This window comes from Euprymna scolopes, chromosome 1 (assembly GCF_053919585.1).
Source record: "Euprymna scolopes isolate OS-2025 chromosome 1, ASM5391958v1, whole genome shotgun sequence".
Taxonomy (NCBI): Eukaryota; Metazoa; Mollusca; class Cephalopoda; order Sepiida; family Sepiolidae; genus Euprymna; species Euprymna scolopes.
The window spans coordinates 197,831,097-197,854,125 of record NC_136482.1 but is presented as its reverse complement, the minus strand read 5'-3'; the positions used below and the strand labels follow the sequence as shown (position 1 = coordinate 197,854,125).

The window sequence follows — 23,029 nt, the reverse complement described above, 5'->3', positions numbered from 1 at the left end:
AAAAAAAATATTTGTTTTACTTATTAGAACTCTTATGTTTCATAATATTATCAATTTAAATATATTTTGTTCAAATTTCGAAAAAAGTAAATATGGGGGGGGGGGCACGCACTAAAAAAATATTTCCCCTGGTATATTTTATGGAAACTGCATTTTATATGTAATTTCATTCTAAAATGGATAAGTATCGAAATGTTCACGAAAATCTGACCATTATTTGATTTTTGCTAGATTTATTAAACACGAGTATTTCATGCTCGAAATGCTTACAAAGTGGGAACGTTATTTTAAAGCGTCAGTTATGTAAACACGATTTTTGTCTCACATTTAATTATTTTTGTACAATGAAAATGTTTTTTAATTATTACTGGTTTATTTGCCCTTCTTCTTTTAAATGGCACAGAAGTTATATTGATAATCTTAATTTATAATAAAGTTACACCGTGTTACATATAGGGAAAAGTTAAATCTGTGTCTCGCATTGGAGGTGCCTGTTGTTTAAAGTTGGCAGAAGGAAAAGAAAAAGGAAAAAGATCAAATGAACAGAAATCTTACCACATGTGTGTCGGGCGAGGTAGGGCGAAAAAGAGAGAGAATTCAAGATGGCGCCCATAGTTTTAAAAGGTGTGCTCTGGTAGAAGTCACACGAAATCACACAAAACTACACAGGACACATGTACAAAAAGGAGTTAAGTCGGGAGAGGTAGAGAGACAAAGGTTGGTAACAGTGGTGATCTCGAATCAAGCAATTGTTGGCTTGCAAAGATGAATTCTTTTTTCTTTTTTTTATTTCTTTAATTTTATTGTCCGAAACCAAGAACACTTCAAGCTATTTTGGCAATGGCTACCAGCCTGAACAACATGATAAAGCCATTTAGTGGCGAAAGTGATGCGGTGGCTTGGTTAAAGAAAGTGAACCTAGTGGCAAAGCTCCAAAAGATAGGCGACGTTGCCATCGTGATACCATTGTTCCTGGAGAGTGATGCGCTAGCTCTATATTTGGAGCTGAGCTCCTGTGAACAGGAGGACACTGAGACGATCATAGCCAAATTGATCCAGGCATTTGCAGAAGGACCGTTTGAGGCGTACAACAAATGTAAAGAGAAGAGGTGGACGGGAGAATTCGTCGATGTGTACACAAATGAAGTCAAGTGATTGGTGGAACTGGCAGTAATTTGGAGACAAGTAGCAAATCACGTAGCAAAGATAGCATTCATTTCCGAGTTCCCGGAGAAGATTTCCAAGAGGCTGCAGCAGGTCCCAGGTATCGAGACTTTGGAGGTGAGTGATCTGCTCCCAGCTGCAAGAATATTAGTGAGCACCCAACCCTCTGGGGCCGTAGGAATGGTGGCAACAAAACGGAAGGATGAGAGCAAAAGCCCTCCGAGACCGCGAGGCGCGTATTTTGAATGTGGGGGCCTGCACCTGCAGAGAGACTACAGGAAGTTCTTGGAAAGGACGGTGTGCTACAGATGTAATCAGAGTGGGCACATGTTAGTTAACTACAAGAGTCTAGGAAACTGTTAAGGTGGAGCCGAAGTGGCAGCAGCTGCCCCGACTTGGAAATAATGGTGCGCTTACAGCAGATGCCCAAGCGTGAAATCGTGGTGGAAGGACAAGAATCTGTGGTCCTGATCAGCACTGGCTGTACCACTAATATGGTGCACACTAACCTTGTCAGAGGATGGAGAGGGAAGAGTGAAGTAGTGGCATCCGATGGGTCATGAGTGTAATGTCGAGGGAAGAGGACTGTCACAATTGAAATTGAGGATTCCATGCGATTGTCACTGATCACCTGGTGCCTGGCATCCAAACGATTGTCGGGATAGACATAATATGCTGACTTGGAGGTGTCACAGTCGGCAGCAATGGCATGAGGTTTGGACCAGCTGGATGTGCAGTAACAGAGCAGGTCAACGAAGGAATCAAGCAGGTTGGAGAAAAGAAATGGATATCAATCTGTGATCCAGATTTTAAAGCGGAATTTGATGGGAATTAGTGGACAGTGGAGTGAGCATGGAAGAATGAACCACCGATGCTAACAAACAGGGTGGCATGTTAAGATAACTCACTTAAAGGAAGAGCAAGAAAGGATTTTGAATGAGAAGTGGACAGATGGATCAAGGAGGGAATACTGTTGCCGTGGACGAATGATGTCAAATTGGGCAACTTGCCATTAATGGCCGTTCTGCAACCAACAAAAGGGAAGGTCAGACCAGTACTAGATTTCTGAGAATTGAACGCCACATTGAGTGCCATACTGGGGGTGACACTATAGATATATGCAGTGAGACCATTAGAGAATGGCGGCAAATGAATGGTGCCTCTAAGTTGGTTGATCTAAAGTCTGCCTATTTGTAACTCCACGTTGCCAAGAAACTCTGGAAGTATCAGTTGGTCAGATACAAAGGCAGAACCTACTGACTTTCGAGGGTGGGGTTCGGTCTGAACGTGGCAGCCAAGATCATGTCAACCATTCTAAGGAAGATTCTAGAAAGGAGATGGCACTGTGAGCTCATAGACCGTCAACATCCTTGTGAATGAAACTCTGGTGACTGTAAAAGAGGTGGTGGTTCACTTGAAGAAGTCACCAAGGCACCGAAAGAATTGAATGGGGGAACTGCTTTGGGACTAAAACTGAAACGAAATGCATCAGGTGGCCTGGAATTTCACAGGGGAAATGAGATCCCACAAATGAAAGAAGAGCTCAACAAGCGGGAGCTTTTTTCGATATGCGGCAGGCTGATTGGGCATTACCCTATTGCCGGCTGGCTTAGACTAGCATGCAGCTATATCAAGAGGCATGTTGAAGGTAGAGGATGGGATGATAGAGTGGGAGAAAAAACGACCACCTTGATTGAAGAGATCCTGAAAGAAGTGGAAAATCAAGACCCAGTTTGGGGAACATTAAATGTGCTGTGAACACTGGATGGAGTCGTGTGATGTGATGCAAGCAGTATTGCAACAGGGGTTATCTTGGAAGTAGGTGGAGTGGCTGTGGAGGATGCGGCCTGGCTAAGGAAGAAAGATGATGCTAGCCACATCAATGTAGAAGAATTGGATGCAGTTACCAAAGGAGTGAATCTGGCCTTAAAATGGGGCCTACACGACATCTGTGTGAAAACAGACTCTGCCACTGTGCTTGCTCAGCTGAAATCGATGATTTCACATGACAAAAGGATAAGGACAAAAGGGGCAGCAGAGATGCTAGTGAAGTGCAGGCTTGGGATGCTGACTGAGCTGATGCAGGAGTTTTCTTTGAAGCTGTGTGTAATTATGGTGGCCTCTGAGAATAACAGAGCGGATGCTCTCACAAAAGTGAGAAAAAGCTTGCTTATGCCAAAATAAGAGCATATTGCTGCAGTGACTCATCTGGATAACTCTAGGGTGCGAGAGTCGCACAATCTGCACCATATGGGGTAGAGAGGACATTGTATCTGGTGAGAAAAGTTGATCCGAGTGTCCCAAAGGAACAAGTGAAGAAAGTGGTCAGGACTTGTGACAAGTGTCAGTCAATTAACCCTGCTCCAAGGGCGCACAAAGTTGGAGAACTAGGTATGACTGGGACCTGGGAAAGACTCGCAGTTGATGTCACCCATTACAGGGGTGGGCTTTACATGATGATGATCGACTGTGGCCCCGGGCGCTTTGCTTTATGGAAAAGGCTGCGAGGTGAAACAGGCAGTGAAATAACAGCAGCCCTTGATGTGGTGTTTCTGGAGTGCGGTCCAGTGGAAGAGCTTCTAACTGACAATGATACTACTTTTAGATCGTCAGCAGTTGCGGATGTGCTAAAGAAATGGAATGTCCATCAATTCTTTAGAGCTGTCTATAGACCCAGTGGCAACGGGATTGTAGAAAGAAACCACCGGACAATAAAGGCAGTGGCAGAGAGAGGGAACAACTCGCCTGACCAAGCTGTCTACTGGTACAATATGTCGCCTAGATCGGGGTAAGAGCAAGGGAAGTTCCACACCTGTTAATATTCAAGTACTCCCGGAGGCATCCTAGGGTTGAGCCAGCAAGCAGGGACATGGAGACAACAAGAACTATCAAACTCGGTGATGAAGTATGGGTGAAGCCCCCAGGGGCACGATGTACCACACAGTAGAGCAGAGGATGCTTAACCGGGAATAATACAAGCAATAACATTGCGGTAGACAGAGTACCAAGACATATTCTTGATATCAGGCCAGTGGAAAATGAAACGGTGAAAAGTGATGTGCAGCGGGAGGATGGCGAGACACCTCAGAAACCAAGTAGGGAAAGACGACCGCCACAGTGGATGAGGGATTATGAAATGTGATCTAGAGATCAGGGAGGCCTGTTGTTTAAAGTTAGCAGAAAGAAAAGAAAAAAAAGAAAAAGTGGAAAAAATCAAACGAACAGAAGTCTTACCGCGTGTGTGTCGGGCAAGGTTGGGTGAAAGAGACAGAGAAATCAAGATGGCGCCCATAGTTTTAAAAGGTGTGCTCTGGTAGGTCATGTGAAATCACACGAAATCACAGGAAGACATGTATAAAAGGAGTTGACAGGTTATGTCAGGGAGAGGTAGAGAGACGAAGGTTGGTGACAGTGGTGATCTTGAACCCGGCGACTGTTGGCTTGCAAAGATGAATTCTTTTTTCTTTTTTTTTCTTTAATTTTGTGGTCCTTAACCAAAAACACTTCAGTACCTAATGGATAAATATGACTGCCGTGTTCATTAGTACATGAAGCATGCGGAAAAGTATCATTTCAATATTGTGAAAACTACTTTTAAATGCGATGTTTATTTTCAGCACACCCGAAAAAACTCCAGAAAACAAGATTTTTTAAGGTAGGTCTACCAGGCCACAATAATCACCATCATTTTGTATGACCATGACCATTCTTCTTATGGTTTAAGTGCCTTCCCCAATGTTTGAAGTGTTTCTAATGTTTTTACCTATAACAATAATCTCTGGCAATCCCCTCCCTAAAAAGAACCGGCCCCCAAAAAATAAAAATAAAAATATCCACCAAGAAAATAAAACATAACAAAATAATCCAAAAAGCGCAAAGTTCAAGCAAAAAAAAAAAAAAAGGCCAGTTGTCAAGTAACGGAATTTGGGGTTCGTTACTAAAATCCGTTTTTCATGGTAACAAAAAGGAAAGAAAAAAAAGGAAAAAAAAAGCATTTAGAGAAAATTTCTCGGAAATGGGGAACTAATAGAAATGAGCAAAAGAAATACAGACCCGAATAAGTTTAAATGATCCAAGTTTATTAAAACAAAAAGTTATCGATTGCCTTTATTTCTCAAGGCTGGGGTTAAAAAACCCTTAAGAAACATTTAAAATACATATAAAAAATAATACAAAAAGACGTCAATTCTTACTTGCAAGAAAGGCTGAAAGAAAAGAACATATAAAAACGGAAAACAGTCCTTGTTTTGAATTCAGTCCTTTTAACGAAATGATCGGTCTTTCTTTGACAAAATGTTTTTTTTTCTTTTCCGGAAGGAATCATAAACAAAAAGTTTCTTTGACCTAAAATGGGAGAAAAATTAAAATAATTTTCCTTTGTGAAGGCTTACGTACCTTTTAATTCAAAGGGGAGAAACAGAAGACGATAAAGCCGCTTTGGTAGGCTTTATGTGTACAAATACGGGGTAAATTCTTGTATTATGGAAGATTTCCTTTCTGAAGGAAACTTCGGTTGAATAATCTTTCAAGTTCCTAGAACAAAGAGGGGAATTTCTTTCTAGGGGCAATATTCTGCTCGTCTTGTTGGCAAAATTAATTTTTCTTCTTTACAGAAAAGAACTCCTCAAAACATGGCGGTTTCCTTCGTTAATCCTTTGAGAATATCTCATAGGATTAGTAAATCTCTTGACAAAGGCTTCCATACCAGGGCAATTGCTCTTGACATATCAAAGGTCTTCGATAAGGTATGACATAAGGGCCTACTTCACAAGATTTCCAGCTACGGTATCACTGGAAATGTTTTCATGATCATTAAATCATTTCTCTCCGATAGGTTCATAAAAGTAGTGGTTGATGGGCAGAAATCAGAGGCTCACAGTATAAATGCTGGAGTCCCTCAGGGGTCCATCCTAGGCCCAACTGTCTTCCTGATCTACATCAATGATCTCCCAAAACACATACTAAAATCATTTGTTGATATCTATGCTGATGACACGACCATCTATGGCAACACATCAAAGGCTGTAAATGACAAAGTTCTCTCTGATTCTCTCTCCTCTGATCTTGAGCGCGTTGTACAGTGGGGGAAGAGGTGGCTGGTCACTTAATGCATCCAAAACCAAGCTTCTATCTTTACATCATCAACACACTGATCCCCATCTGGCATCAATTGAAATGGATGGCTCTCGTCTTGGGGAGGCTCCATGTTTTGACAAGCTTCTGGGCTTGACCTTTACTTCTGATCTGAAATGGAACACGTACATCAGGTCTATTGCCAAGGACGCTGGAAAAATGGTGGGATCCTTCTACCGCTCCAGAAGATATCTCACAATTCTCTATCTGTATAAAAGCCAAGTACGTCCAAGGATGGAGTACTGCTGCCACATGGGCAGGAGCTGCTAAAAACAGCCTATCCTGCCTTGACAGAGTACAAAATAGACTTTGTGTGTTAGTGGGGGATGCCCTTTTCTCTTCCCTGCAGCCTCTCTCCCACAGAAGAGACGTTGCAAGCCTGTCTTTGTTTTATCGTTATTTCCATGGCAAGTGCTCGTCTGAGCTCGAATCTTTGGTCCCCCCTCGCCAATCTTTCATGAGAAACACCCGTCTGGCTGAAACTACTGTCAATAATTTTCCCCACTCTTTATCTGTGCCTAAATCCAAACGTAGATTCCATGAACAAAGCTTCTTTCTCAGAAGTGCATGACTGTGGAACTCTCTTCCGTTTTCCTGTTTCCCACCTTACTACAACTTGGATATCTTCAAGTCCAACATAAACAAATTCCTGACAAACTACCCCCTTAAGTAAGACACTCTATCAAATCTCCAATACTAATGATTACCACAATACTATCTCATTGATTACTGTACACGCAATAACCCTATCCCTGAGTGGCCCCCGGGCCTTGATAAGTGGTGACCCCCATGCAAAAAAAAAAAAAAAAAAAAAAAAAAAACCCCAAAACTTCCCAATGGAGTTCTAAGCAATCGTCTTTCTCCAAAGGAAGAGAGAAAAAAACCGTAAGAATTTAACGTCAAAAAATACTTTTTTGACAGAGCCGAATAACGTCCTTCTTCTTGGCCGACTGGGTTCGAACTGATGAAAATGGGCAAAAGCCCATTCCTCCTCCTCCTCCTCCTCCTCCTCCCCTCTCCAGAGGGTAGGAGAGAGTAGCGAACTGCTGGAAGACAATTATAACGATGATGATGATAAAGTGACCTGCAAACGGCTGGTCAAAAGAGTGCGTTCCTTTCCCCAAATGCCGAGATGTTGAATGTGTATAAATAAAAAAAAATAAATAAAATAAAAATGATTTCTCTATTAAAATTTCAACACACTTTGGTCTCATTTCGTTTTCCGGTACGCTCGATCTGACATTTTGATCACCCGTCTGGTCGGCCATATTAGATATTCATCGTTAGTTATTTACCCGAGACATACACTTTTTAATCATGATTTTCTCTAGTTCAGATGGGCGCAGTAAATAAACTTTTAACTCGAAATGATCCCTAATGTACTAATGTATAACATAAGGCACAGAAAAGAAACATTTACACAACTTTATTTTCTCATATAACCACCGTACGCTCTCAAGGGATTTTACCTGAAAAACTATTAAAGTTGTCATTTAAAAGAAACTTGTGGAGGTGGACCTAATCTAAAAAAAAAAAAATACCGTTTATTTTGTTATTCGTTTTGCGGTAGTCACGTTAAACATTTAGAGTTACTTTCCTTGTTTATGGTTTCATTTCACTTTATTTTATAAAAAAACAAGATGGCAGCAATTTTTCACCTGCTAACATGATTAAAGTTTTGTTTAATAATTCAGTAAAATTCAGGTAATTTCGATTGCATACTTTGGAAGCTACCATTGTAAATTATTATAATTGACAAAATAATCAGTAGAAACCATTGTTTTTTTTTTTTTTTAAATTTTTTTTATCTGAAAACTCCATTTATCGACTACAACATTTCGTCCTAATAGTGCACAAGTGCCAAAAAATGTTTTGCGATATTTTTTATCTCCACTCATATTAAAAGTGGTTTTATTTTTTATTACCAAAAATATTTTTTTTAAATGTTAATAAATTTTTTCGTTTTTTTTGCTTTTTTTTTTTTTTTTAACTCCACTCATATAAAAAAAAAGGTAACATTTTTTTTGTCAAAATTTTTTAAAATTTATCACAATATATACCAACAAAAAATAAAAAGCAAAACTTGAAATCACAATAAATGAAAATAATTATTTTAATTTTCTGCGAACTTGCTTTTCTGGTCGCCATCTTAAAAGTGGACTTTCAAGCGTCAAACTTATCTCGTTTTTATTAACTCATCTTAGAATAATTTCTTTGTTGATGAAGATTGCCTAACAAAAAGTAAGTATTACTTGAATTTATTGCTTTTTAGAGTTCTTTTTTACTACATGGACGCATCCAAACCATTATGTTTCCATTTGCTTTTAATATAGAAATGAATCAACATTCGGGTTTGTATTACTGTACACATAGATTCGAAAAAGTTGTCAAAAAACAAATATATAACAAATAAATGGTATCAAAGGAAAGATAAGTTACTTTTCTACCAAACTGGATATGTTTTTAGTGTTTTTATTTAATGTAACATGTTTATTCAACTCGAAAAGCATACAATGTTTACCGATATATTGGAAAATTTTAAATGGCGCCCGCCCGGATCTCTAGGTGTATCAGAATTTTTGTAGGAATTTTTGACACCCCTAACACGAAACTGCGAATAAAATATAAAAAACTCGTAATTTCGCCTTTAAAAGTGGGTTGTTTATTTTCTTTATGGATTATACTTCCAAAATAAACTATTAAAGTTGTTTTAAAAGTAATAGAAATATATTTTTTTTATTAAAAAAAAACAACAACACAGTAATGAATTTTACTAGGCACCGCCAAAACTGAGGGGGGGGGGCAGGTAAGTACTTTTTGACGGACCGTCTTTTTAAAAATCTACCAAAAATCATGTAATTATCCAATCAATACGAAGTTTTCAGCGATTATTAAGAGAAGAATGAACTTTATAACAGTGTACTTATTTTTCATAAACGATATATATATATATATATATTTGCTTACACCCCCTTGTTTTGAGGGGGTACAAATATGCTTAAAATAATCATCTGAAACTGAACACAACATATTGTGTTGTTGTAAGGGACAGAATTATAGATTAAAAAAAAATTGTTTGCATACCTTATTTTGACGTCTGAATATCAGAACTTCGATTGTGTTTAATTATCCCGCTTTTGAGTTTTGACGTGTGAAATTCAGTGAATATGTTAAGTAAAATAATTAATTTAAGTTAAGCAAAACAAAAAAATTTTTTTTTAATATTTATACGAAAAAAGCCAATTTAAACTCTTTGATAAATAAATTAACAATTTTTTTTAGCGAGCCGAATAATGCATGACCATTATTAAACAGAGCATGCTTTGAAGAATCGATACAAAAAAAAAATCAATAAATATTGTGCCCTTTGTGTTAAAAATAGCATAATTTTTTCGATCCCGTTTGAAAATGTTTGCCGCCTTTCAACTACGATGGACCAAACGCGCTGAAATAATTTTTTTTTATTCTGCTTTAAATTGCCCCCCCCCCATTTTGGGGAGCCTGGCCCCCACACACATACACATTAAAAACCAAACTCATATAAATGGTCACCCATCTGGTACTGGCCAGCCTCAGCGTTAATAATTCATTGAAGTTTTTGTCACTGAAAAATAAGATTTTTTGGCCTGTTTGGTCTTCCATAGTTTGCTTTTTATCAAATGCAAACGTAAACATTGTCGATTTAGACTCTAGATCGACGTGAAGTAACTGGTTGCCTATATGAATAAGTGGAATTATTTGAAATCCAGGTACTTATAATATTTTTGTATATTCTCTTAGAAAATCATCCTAAATCTTAGTTAGACAACAAATAAATAAATTAATTATTTCAAAAACTTGTTTTTTTTTTTTTTAAATATTTATGTACGTATTTTGTGCAAGACAAAAATGTCAATTGTTAACCTTTTTGGGAAAATTTAACATTTAAAATTGAATTAAAAATAGAAGAAAAAGTTTTACATTATTCTGTTTTCTATATGATAAAATTCAGGGTTTTATCTTTCTGGAAAAAAAAAGTTACTCAGAAATAATGGATTTTAATAAATGTAATTTCGTTTTAAAAAACAACAACAACAACTTGATTTTTCGGCCATTTTTGGCGGTGCCTAAATTTTACGAACTCAATATTTTTCAATTTTTAAACTTTAAAAATCTATCAAAATTTTTCTATCAATTCTATTTTTACGATATTTTCAGGGTCAATGTGAAATTTTATGCTCCTTTCAATAAACCGAATATAACATTTTAGACAAACGTTTTTTTTTAAATTCATGCCCCCCCATTTTCAAGTGTCTATTAAAAAGTAAATAATTAATTTACTCACCCAAGTTTTATATATCACAAATTGAAGAGAAAAGGTCAATAAATAATATATTCAAATTTAAAACAAAAAAGTAGTGTTTTTTTAGAAATTTACCTGTAAAGTTCGAAGTTTAAAACCTTTTTTTTTTAAACCACGTTGTTTTTTTTTTTTTTTTTTTTTTTAATGAACCCTTGGTTCTTGCTCCTTTAATTGAAAAAAAAAAATAGGGCTTGAATTACATTTTTCGAGTAGTTATAAGCTTGGAAAGACAGGGGGTTGAATAATTCACGCCTCCCATTTTGAAATGTCTATTAAAAAGTAAATACTTAATTTACTCACCAAAGTGCTATATATCACAAATTGAAGATAAAAGATCAATAAATAATATATTCAAATTTAAAACAAAAAAAGTAGTGTTTTTTAGAAATTTACCTGTAAAGTCCGAAGTTTAAAACCTTAAAAAAAAACACGTTTTTTTTTTTTTTTTTAATGAAACCTTGGTTCTTGCCCCTTTAATTGAAAAAAAATAGGGCTTGAATTACATTTTTCAAGGAGTTATAAGCTTAGAAAGACGGGGTAGATTTTCACGAAATTTCTGACACACCTACCGAATCTCTCTTTGACACGGTACGTTTGGGAAAAGAAGTTATTGATAAAAAATTAGACAAAATACGATTAAAAACTTGCTCAATATATGTTACCGTGACATAGGCTGGTGGGTTGTTAACAGAATTTTGCATATTTTTTATTTTAACTCCTTTTTCCCAAACTTACCATGTCAAAGAGAGAGTTGGGCGCCATTTTAAATTTTCCAATACATAGGTAAACACTATGTTTTTCGAGCTGAATAAACATGTTACATTGGATAAAAACATATCCAGTTAGGTAAAAAAGTAACTTATCTTGCCTTTGATAACATTATTTGTTTTTTGACAATATTTTCGAATCTATGTGTACAGTAATACAAACCCCAACATTCCGTAAACGAAGAATGATAATTTTCAGCTATTTTTTAAGTTTTCCTTTTTTTTTTCTTTTTTTTTTTTTGCGAATGCTCTGAAAAGAATTTTTAAGTTGAAAAAGTAAAAAACTTAGTTGTTTAGTTATTAACGTATGCTAACCTAACAAAATACATAAAGATTAAAAAAAAAATAGTTGTGTAATTTAATGGCGCAAACTGTGATAGGGCCCATAGTTTGGAAACCTTGCTTATTATATATTTTTTAAAAGTTTCCGATTACTTTTTTATAAGGTTTAAATGATTGTAACCTAATGTTTATCTTTAAAAAGGAAAAATGTATATTTACACACACATACCCAAAGTTACAATGAAAAATGTTATCACAATGGCTCAAAAAACATAAAATTTCAGTTAAATTTGAAAGTTAAATTAATTTTTTTCATTATTTTTTATTTTCAAGATTATAAAGAAAAATTCTTAAGCTGATATCATGCAAAGAAAACATTTACATTTTAAATTTTAGCGGGAATTGATATTGTGAAATTTACATGAAATGCGTTTTTTTTAATGAAAATATTTAATAAACTATGCTTAATTCAATGATTATATAGTTTGTTTGAGAAATTAATTTTGCTTCAAGTTATATTGATTTCATTAGGGTCTTTTTTCATAATGTTCCTGAAATATTTTTTAATAATGAAATTAATTGTTAACAATTACAATGCTTTATTTTTATTGAATAAAATGATAACATTAGCAAAGGTGTTTTTGATTACGCAAAATAATATTTTTCCACTAAGATTTACACAAAGACAATGAGTTTATGATATTCTGTGACTGGCAATAAATAAATACTGAAAATTTGATAAAAATTGGTTAATTTCTTGGATTTTCCTGATTTTTTTTAAAGATTAAAAGTAGGGGCTAAAATGTTTATATATTTTGAGGATTGGCCATTCATTTTCTCATGTACCTAGAAAAGAGAACAGTTTGGAGATGATGAGGATTCAGTCAAAATACACTCCGAACCTAGCCACGCTACTTAAACCATCACACACAACAAAATATTTTTTAAGAAAGAATGCTCTGAACCCCCCCCCCCCAAAAAAAACAGTGACAGCAAAAAAAAAGCATGTATTTATTTATTTATTTATTTATTAAATTCTTTTGGCCAATCTGTCAAAAAGAATTTGGATGTAGAAAATGTAACAAAATCATTGTTTAGTTTTTAATGTACAGTAGCCTAAATGCTAACGGCTAAAAAATACATAAAAAAAAGAAAAAGGGTTTGAAAATCATATGGATTTAGTTTAAAATACACACCTATCCCGCCCACGCTGCTTAAAACATCACACACACACAAAAAAAAAATTTAGTGTTTATAGAAATTCTTTTCATAAAAAATGCTGTGGAAAAAACGACTTGAAATGGATGAACAAAAAATTACCGAAAGTACATAGATGACCAACTTTTTTTTTCTCTTTATGGAATCTTGTCAGGTCATCCTCTAAGAGAAGTAAACAATCTGATATAAACTTGTGCTCCTAACCCCATATATAATTGCACTGAAGCACTATGGAGTGAGACCTCTTTGGACAGCCTTCAAGAGCTAGTGACTCAGATAAATTATCTGGTTTGCATAACTAAATTGTTTAAAAAGTTGCTTGAAGAAGGAAGAGATGAAAATAAAAAAAAATGTTATCACAAGCAGCAGTACAACTGCAACAATCGTCAAGTCAACGAAAACCAAATTATATCATATGCATGACTTAACACAGCCCCAAATAATTCTGCTGACGTACTCCAGCAGTCCTGAACAATTGGATCCATGTGACCAATACAATCCTGAACAACTCTGTCAATTCAATCTCTAACATCTCCATTGATTCTAACCTGAAAACTCCATTGAAATGACACGACATGATCCCAACCAACCCCGTTAATTTGGACCCAAACACTTCCATTAGAAACAACAACATGATCTTGAAACAACTCCATCGAACATGACTCAACATGATGTGTTAAGAGAGAAACTTGAGCAGTTACTTTCTGAATGACTCTGGTACCAGCTTTTTATAGCTCTCAGACGAACTCATCTTCACCATAGGTAAGCCTTACTAAGGCATTGACACATAATTCTTTAGCGCTTGCTCGTCACACTCTTACTTGATCTCAAAATCGCACAAATGACAATGTTGAGCAACCTGCTTTTTCCTGGAACATGGCATTAATGGTACACCTGTTTAAGCACTGCCTTAAGGAGAAGTGCTTTCCGACTCCCTGAAAGACCTCATCAGTTTGCCCTGTATTTAAGAATTCAGGTGATAAGTCATCTCCCTCTCAGTACAGACCAATAAGTCTCCTGTGTGTTATGAGTAAGTTGCTGGAATCCATATTAAATAGAGAAATAGTCAACCACCTCAGCAGAAACAACCTTCTTAGTGACACACAATATGGTTTCCGCTCTGCAAGATCTACCGCAGATGTACTGATGCTTATATCTCACAGGATTAGTGAATCTCTTGACAAAGGCTTCCTTTCTAGGGCAATTGCTCTTGACATATCAAAGGCCTTTGACAAGGTATGGCATAAGGGTCTACTTCACAAGATTTCCAGCTACGGTATAACTGGAAATGTTTTATCAGTTATTAAATCATTTCTCTCCGATAGGCTCATAAGAGTAGCGGTCGATGGACAAAAATCAGAGGCCTGCAGTATTAATGCTGGAGTCCCTCAGGGGTCAATCCTGGGCCCAACTCTCTTTCTGATCTACATCAATGACCTCCCTAAACACATACTTAAATCATTCGTTGACATCTATGCTGATGACACGATCATCTACGGCAACATATCAAAGGCTGTAAATGACAAAGTTCTCTCTGATTCTCTCTTCTCTGATCTCGAGCGCGTGGTTCAGTGGGGGAAGACGTGGCTGGTTACCTTTAATGCATCCAAAACCAAACTCCTATCCTTACATCATCAACGCTCTGATCCCCATCTGGCATCAATTGGGATGGATGGCTCTCGTCTGGGAGAGGCCCCGTGTTTTGACAAGCTTCTGGGTTTTACCTTTACTCCTGATCTGAAATGGAACACATACATCAAGTCTGTTGCCATGGTCGCTGGAAAGATGGTGGGATCCTTCTACCGCTCCAGAAGATATCTCACTACTGATGCAATTCTCTATCTATATAAAAGCCAAGTACGTCCAAGGATGGAATACTGCTGCCATATCTGGGCAGGAGCTGCTAAAAACAGCCTATCCTGCCTTGACAGAGTACAAAATAGACTTTGTGGCTTAGTGGGGGATGCCCTTTTCTCTACGCTGCAACCTCTCTCCCACAGAAGAGACGTTGCGAGCCTATCCTTGTTTTATCGTTATTTCCATGGCAAGTGCTCGTCTGAACTCCAATCTCTGGTCCCGCCTTGCCAATCTTTCATGAAACACACCCGTCTAGCTGAATCCACTGTGAAAAATTTCCCCCACTCTTTATCTGTGCCTAAATCAAAACGTGGATTCCACGAACAAAGCTTCTTTCTTAGAACTGCATGCCTGTGGAACTCTGTTCCCTATGCCTGCTTCCCAGCTTACTACAACTTGGATGTGTTCAAGTTCAACGTTAACAAATTCCTAATGAACCACCCCCTTAATTAAACACTTCATCAAATCTCCACACTAACGTAATGTACTTGCAATAACCCTTATCCCTGGCCTTAATAAGTGGTGACCACTGTGTAAAAAAAACAAACAAAAAAAACCAGGCTCAAGAACTTTGTCAGTGGCGCTTTTATCTGTCACATTATTGAACACTTTCTGCTCTGGATCCCTGGGTGCATCATTCTCTGAGGAGTTTTCTTCATGTTGTTGTTCATCCTTTATGTGGCATAGTGTCCTATTAACTGATACTGAGTGTTATATTCATCACCCGTGCTGAACTGCATCATATATCTTTCCTGTGGAATCTTCACCAAGACAGATCTCCCTCCTTGTACAGAGGAGCAACTGCATTGTTGAGCACAATCATTTTATTGATACTCTTGACACAGATCCTATATGTGTTATTACACCCCTGATTCAGTATTGGGACACAGAATTAAATTGGCCCTAGTGCTCAGACTTATACGTGCATGCATTGGCTTTTGTTGAAGGGTAAGCGACTTTACCACTAAAAATGTGCCACCCAACTGATTCTCTTTAGATATTCAACTCTTAGATTCAGAGGCTCTTATCTGACTTCAGGCAGGTGTAGGAAAATAGGGTGTTAGTTTTGTATTCCTTATAATCCTCCATGGAAACGGTTATGAAAACAGCAAAAATAAAAGAACATAAAAGAGTTGGCAGTCCAGCAGGAAGCAAAAAGATCAACACAAGATGAAAGAGAAAAAAAAACAGATAATTTAAAATTCAGATAATTAGATTTTTATACTTTTTTCCATTTTGTTTTGTTCCGCTTTTATTTTTATAAACATCAATCAACATTTGAATAGCACTGAAATAAAAACATAATAACGGACAAGGAATAAAATAAAATACCACAGGTATCAAACTTAGAGACTTGTTCAGTTTCCACAGGTAATTAGAAAGTATGCTGGGGTTTAAGCATAGAGTAGTTTTCTTGACTACCTGTTCAATGGGATGACACAACAGGTCCTTGGAAATATAGGAAAAATGAGGGTTTAAGCACAAAGATGTTTTTTCAACTGAATGTTAAATGGGATGACCCTTCAAGTCCCTGGAAATATAAGAAAGATGACAGAGACATTTTCTCAACTGAACGTTTAATCGGACAATTCAATGGATCCTGGAAATGTAGGAAAGATGAGGAATAAGCACAATGGGCCTCAGTCATACTACGAGCCATTAAAGAATACACAAAGTTTTCTTTTTCTTTTCACATAAGATGGGGTGGAGTAAGAATTTGACATGAATCTGCAAACCAAGACTTTTATCAAAATTCATGCAATATTCATGAAGCTATCACATTTTGTTCTTTATCAAGAAATTTCTATTGTCCATCACTGTACCCCAGTGACTTCTGTGTTGAATCTCTGGCTGCAAATAGCACAACCGGGCAAACCTTGGTCCCAATCAGTTAATTTTTCAACACAAAAATGTAAATCTAAGCAATTCATTTTTCTCTGTTGTTTGCTCAATGGAGGCCTTGAAATATGTTTGATGCTCCTTGCCATCTCATTTAGCACATTGCATCTGGCCTGCTTGGATCTTGGAGTGATTCCAGCTTTTGCAAAAATGGAAGCACCGGCGCTGTTTGGGTTCTGCTTGACTTCCCTACAAATTTTCTGAATATCATGTCATGAAAGGCTTCTGATGCAGTTATCCTTTCTGGATTTGGTGTTGGGGTTGTCAAGATTCTTGGATCCCTTACCAGCTCAGTGGCTAAATCTTTGATGGACAATTCTTCTGCGAGTCCAGCAACAATCATTTGCTTTTCATTAACCTTCAGTCACCCACATTTCGGCATTATTTGGCGAATTGAGGAGAAGATATCAAAAACACACCTGAGATTTATATGAACTAATATATTTTTCTTTTCTCAAACAATTGTTCAATGATAAAACTGAATGGTGCAATGCAAACACGGAAGTAATGTAGCAAATCTCATTCTCTCCTGATTCATTTAAAATTGTTCAGCTGCCCTTTTACACTTGATGATCTCATGTCTGCAATACCATTAAAAACCTTAGACACTGCCATGGTTTGTGCACCCCACGTCCTCAAACTCTACAAGAAATGTTTTGCTGAATGTTGCTTACCTGATAGCTCGAACATTTTCTATGTGGTACATGTGTACAAGAATTCTGATGACAGAACTCACCAGCTTAATTATTGTCCTATTAGTCTCCTCCTTCTCTTAGCTGAAATCTTTGAAACATTAATCAAATAAGCTTTAATCCTCACCTTGTAAAAGCTAATCTCTTTGACTGACGATGTGGATTTAGGAAAACCAATTCTGTTGCAGAAATTTTAACAGTCAAATTTGAGCACATATACCATGCAATATATAAGACAGAAACTTTTAATATATCCAATGTCTTTGACCATGTCTGGCATAAAGTAGTTCTAATAAAATTTAAATCATACAGTATTAATAGACGAATGCTAAATAAAATGATATTTTTCATAGACAAAAGGAAAATGCAGATTGTTCTGGATGGATGTACATCTAAACAGCATAATATGGTGGGATTGCTTGCTGGGTCCATGTTTCGACTTTTACTCTTCCTGATGTTCATAATCGATCTCCTTGATAAAATCATGCCTTGGATGGGTATATTTGCTGATAATACTATGCTTATAAGAGATATGATGCAAAAACGGATGTGCACATATGTAATGCTATGGAAAAATACTAAGAAAACAACCAATTTTGTAGTGAAATTGGGCCGTAACCCTAACATTTAATGTTACTAAGACTAAGCATCATTCCCTAACAATTACCAGAAGACTTCTCAATCACCGATAGCCATGACTAATAACAAGCAGCAAAATCTCACCCTTTATCTCTAAAGGTCTCTAGACACCAAAGAGTCTTTTACTCTAATACTTTCGTCCCTAGGATTGCTAGATTTCTTAAATTCTCTTCCGACTTCCATGACTGAATGCAGGAGTTTAAATGGCATTTTAATCAACATCACACTCATCTCATATACATGGGTGAACATGAGTAACAAAAAAATAAAAAATCACAGCATATAATGGACTAATTAGTTTTGAAATCTTGATGGAAGCAAAACACTTTTAAGTTATATCTTCAAGTACTAAAAAGACGATCAATTTAATTTTGATTTTCTAATGAAAAAACATTGTTACAATTTTTGTTTTAAAATATTTTTAAATGTGAAAAAGGTTTTTATTTAAGTTAAATATCACTTTCATAAATATTTTTTCTCGGATTAACGCTATCATCATTTAATTTATCATTGTTCAATGGTTTTGTAAATGTTAATAATATGATTGCACAAAATATTTCATGTGATTTTAATAAGGTTGTCTGGCAAAGGTTTATATTTCTCTTGAGGACAAATGCATAAACATCAGCAAAAGAAAATTTTTATGATAGTATAAATAAAAAATGAAAAATGGGATTATGAGCCACTAAAAGTTTAATTTATAAAAATGGGATTATTTCGGCACTTATGCAGTATGCGGATGGCACCCATCTTTTTTGGTGCATTTCAGGTGGCACTTCTCAGTTAAGGAACAGGGGGCAATTTTACTTCAATTAAAAAATGTTTCAGAAAAAATCCAATGTTGTTTTAATTTGGAAAAATGTTTAATTTTAATTATTAATTTGTTGTTGACCCTTCAAAGTTGTTTTGATTAAAAAAAAATGTTTCATTTAAATTATTTATTTGTTCAGAAAAAACAATTTTATTTTATAAAAATCTAATGTTGCTTGCATTACAAAATTGTTTTATTAAAATTATATTTTCTCGTGCAAACTTTGAAATAAATGTTTTTACAATTATATATTGATACATTTTATACAATAAATGTTTTGGTTTTCAAATATTTTTCTGTTCGGAAAAAAATTCTTGTTCCTAATTGGCTGTGTTTTTTGACCAAGAAAAAATTGGAGTGATCGCCCCCTAACAATGGCTGTCATCCATATAATAAATATTTTGAAAAATATGAATGAGCATTCCTGCAAAACTAGACAGGATTTGCATCGTATTCACTACAGCATGTCCGTTTTTATTACAAAAAATCACTGTTGAGATCCATATATTCTAGAAGCCTTCCATTCTAATAGTTTTTCGTCAGACTGCTAAAATTTTAAATTCCCTCAATGTTTCTTGCTTCTGTGCTTGTAATAAAATGCAGAAATTTAAATATAACATAAACAGACATATTGTTGCTAAATTCCCTCTGTAGTTCCCAATTTGTAACCCTTGAAATCAAAGTGGCAATGCACCTTGTTTAAGATGAAAAAAATTAAAGAAATACCCTGTGAAATAAACAAAAGGTTTTGTTTGAAATTCCGTCCAAATTCCAGAGTTGCACTGAAACATTTCCAAGTTCATCAAGACAGAAATATTGTGGAAATGACACTCAAGATGAGAATAGTAGTTTGATGAATCCAAATAATACAAAGTGCCTTAATGAAATTATGAACTCCAAGCACATAGATGCCAGAAAGATTACATATAACATTAACAGACATATTATTTCTAAATTCCCTCTGTAATTTCCTGTATACATGATCACAATTTGTAGCCCCTGATACCAAGGTGAAAATATGTTTTTAGGGTGAAAACGATTAAAGAAATAAGCCAAATATCCATCTTTTCTAACTAAACTACATTGAAAAAGCTGAATCGAAGTGTTGCAAAGGAAATGAAATGATTATAAGTTTTTTGAAGATCATCAAAGAATTAGTGCTTCTCCAATATTAGAAAGAATTTATTTCTTTTGTAACTAATAGGATTTGTAAATTATATTTAAAAACTACATTTTGGATGTCATTATTAAACGTCTTGTGAAAATTTAGTTTAATATTATCTATACAAAAAGAATCCGTTAGTTTTTTTTATAAATAATATTGCAAAAATATTCTCAAATTTTTTAATTAAGCAATAATGCATTTGAGGATTTCATAAGAAAGTTGAACATGAAAATTTCAATTTTTGCCTTTAGCCCACTATGCTGAAACATATTTTCGATTTTAAAAAATTGTGTCCATACTTTAACCTGAAAAATATTTTGTTCACAATAATATGTATATAATTACAATATTTTCATGAAATTAACTTTTTATTTATTTTCATTTTGCAGAATATGCAACAATCAATACAAGAAAACAAATTCAAATTGATAAGAGGCTAAAATGAAAAATTATTTCGAACTATATAGTTTTTTCTTTCATCCAGTAGCATTTTCTGATATTAAAAACAAATACATATCAACTGTGAACGCATTTCTCCTATTCTTAGAATTATTCAATAGAAACCCAGTTGGAAATTTTTTACAATTGCATACGACTTACTTTTGGGTGCATATGACATACACACATATAAGTTCATATGACTTATCCCCGTATAGGTAAGTATGACTAATGCACTTATGGTCCCTTTTACTAAATGTAGAATTTCAGTCATCCACATTTAGTGTTGATTAAAATTAGAATTTTCTTTTTCTTTATGAAATTATCAGAATTTTGAAAGTCTATGTATCGTTGTTTGATTACCTATATCAGATTTATGAAATTTAAAAAAATATAAAACTGTTCTGTTTTCAACGATCTGCATAGATAGAAGATCAGTACTATTTTACTTCACCAAGAATAGCACACCAGTCATATATTAATATATTATATATTACTGCTAAAAACAAGTAATGTTTACACATAAATATGAGTAATATATAACTCATGACACCATTCAAGGATTTTCTAAAATTAAAATAAATATAACACTTAATTTTAAATATATGTAAATGTTTCTTAATTCGGTTTCTTGCACAAAACAACTAACAAAAAATATAAGCAAATTTAAACTATTTTGATTTTTTATAAATAAACTATGTTACTGATACCAAAAATATTATACTCTTGTGAAGAATGTGGTTTTTCTTTTACAGCGAAACATCCTGTTGTGACATATGCAAATAAATACTGCAGAGAAACCATATTCTTGTGAAGTATATGGCTCTACCTTTACAATTAAAGCATGTTGCGACATATGCAAACACATACTGGAGAGAAACCAAATTCTTCTGAAACATGTGGCTTTTCTTCTGAAAGTAAATGTTATATGGTGACACATATTCAAGTACATACTGGAGAGAAACCATATTCTTGTAAATTATGTGGCTTTTCTTCTGCAAAGAAATCTGTTTTGGTGACCCATATACGAACACATACTGGAGAGAAACCATATTCTTGTGAAGAATGTGGCTCTTCTTTTGGAAGCAAGCAGTATTTGGTGAGACATATGCGTATGCACACTGGCGAGAAACCATATTCTTGTGGATTATGTGGCTTTTCTTTTGCAAGCAAACAATATTTGGTGACACATATGCAAAAACATACTGGCGAGAAACCATACTCTTGCGAAGTATGTGGATTTTCTTCTGCAAATAAATCTTTTTTGGTGAGACACATGAGAACACATACTGGAGAGAAACCATATTCTTGTGAAATATGTGACTTTTCTTCTGCAAGGAAATCAGATTTGGTGAGACATATTCGAACACATACTGGAGAGAAACCATATCTTTGTGAAGTATGTGGCTTTTCTTTTACAAGCAGTCAGTATTTGGTGACACATATGCGAATACATTCTGGAGATAAGCCATATACTTGTAACATATGTAGCTCTTTTTTTGCAAGCAAACAATATTTGGTGGTACATATGCGAACACATACTGGAGAGAAACCGTATTCTTGTGAAGTATGTGGCTTTCCTTTTGCAATGAAATCTAATTTGCTGAGACATATGCGAACACATACAGGATAGATACGATTTTCTTGTTTATTACAAGGGAAGACAATATGCTGCAACAGATGCCAACAAAACTATTGAGAGATCTCACAATCTCAACCTAAAAATGGTACATCAACAAGAATTAGCAGAACAACTTCCATCACAAACTTAGCCAAATATTTTTGACAAGACTCAAATGATACAGAACTAGAAACTAAGTCTGATACGGAAATAGCCTAAAGTTTCGCAAAATGACACAAAGATCTTCTATTGCAAAAAGGGACATTCGCCAAAAGTGAGTATGCCAATAGACTGGCTATAAAATATCGCTCTATTATGATCAACAGAGGATTATAATGGCTGCCAGAAATCAACGTTAGATTACTCATGCTTTTAAGTAGATGAGTGGTCTCAACAATGACAAGTATAGGTTCTGAAACACAGAAGTGGAGAGTGTGAGCCTACTACATTTTTTAAAAAGAAATAAACGATATTCCCATTTAGTATTTGTGTCTTAAAAATCTCTTGCACGCGAGCACATATTTTAAACAAAATCATTTCTTGTAATATTTCGTTTATCTTTTACATAGATATATTATATATAAGATGTTGCATAGAAACTATATAAATGCGAACTATGTAACTATTTTTAAGCAAATGTATTTTTAAACTGCTAATGGCAGTTTGTATATCACTTCACTATATGCTCAAACTAAGATAGGGAGCATTATAGTCATCCACTTACACTACTGCCTCGCTGTATCACAGTCAATCAGTGTGGCTAGACAAGCAACTACCTCAAGCCAGGATTGAAATTCGATGCCCAAATGACAGTACTTCTTGGCTTGTGAAAACTTATGTTAAAATTCCAATAAGTTGGCAGGCAAAACGTTTTATTTTTATTTTGTTTTTTGTTTTGCTGGTTTTGTAAATATACCTGCAATATTTTGTTCTGATGCTATGTAATTTACAATAATCGATTCCTTTTTTACTTCATTTCTTATGAAGTAATATTTAATATC

General features: G+C 35.1%; 1 long non-coding RNA gene across 1 annotated transcript; it reads left to right on the top strand.

Moving 5' to 3' along the window:
- The first annotated feature begins 8,422 nt into the window (after nucleotides 1–8,422).
- On the top strand, nucleotides 8,423–22,513 carry LOC145279101 (uncharacterized). Its single transcript, XR_013868394.1, has 2 exons — nucleotides 8,423–8,538; nucleotides 21,163–22,513. It is a non-coding gene; the product is annotated as an uncharacterized LOC145279101 (long non-coding RNA).
- The last annotated feature ends 516 nt before the right edge of the window (nucleotides 22,514–23,029 follow it).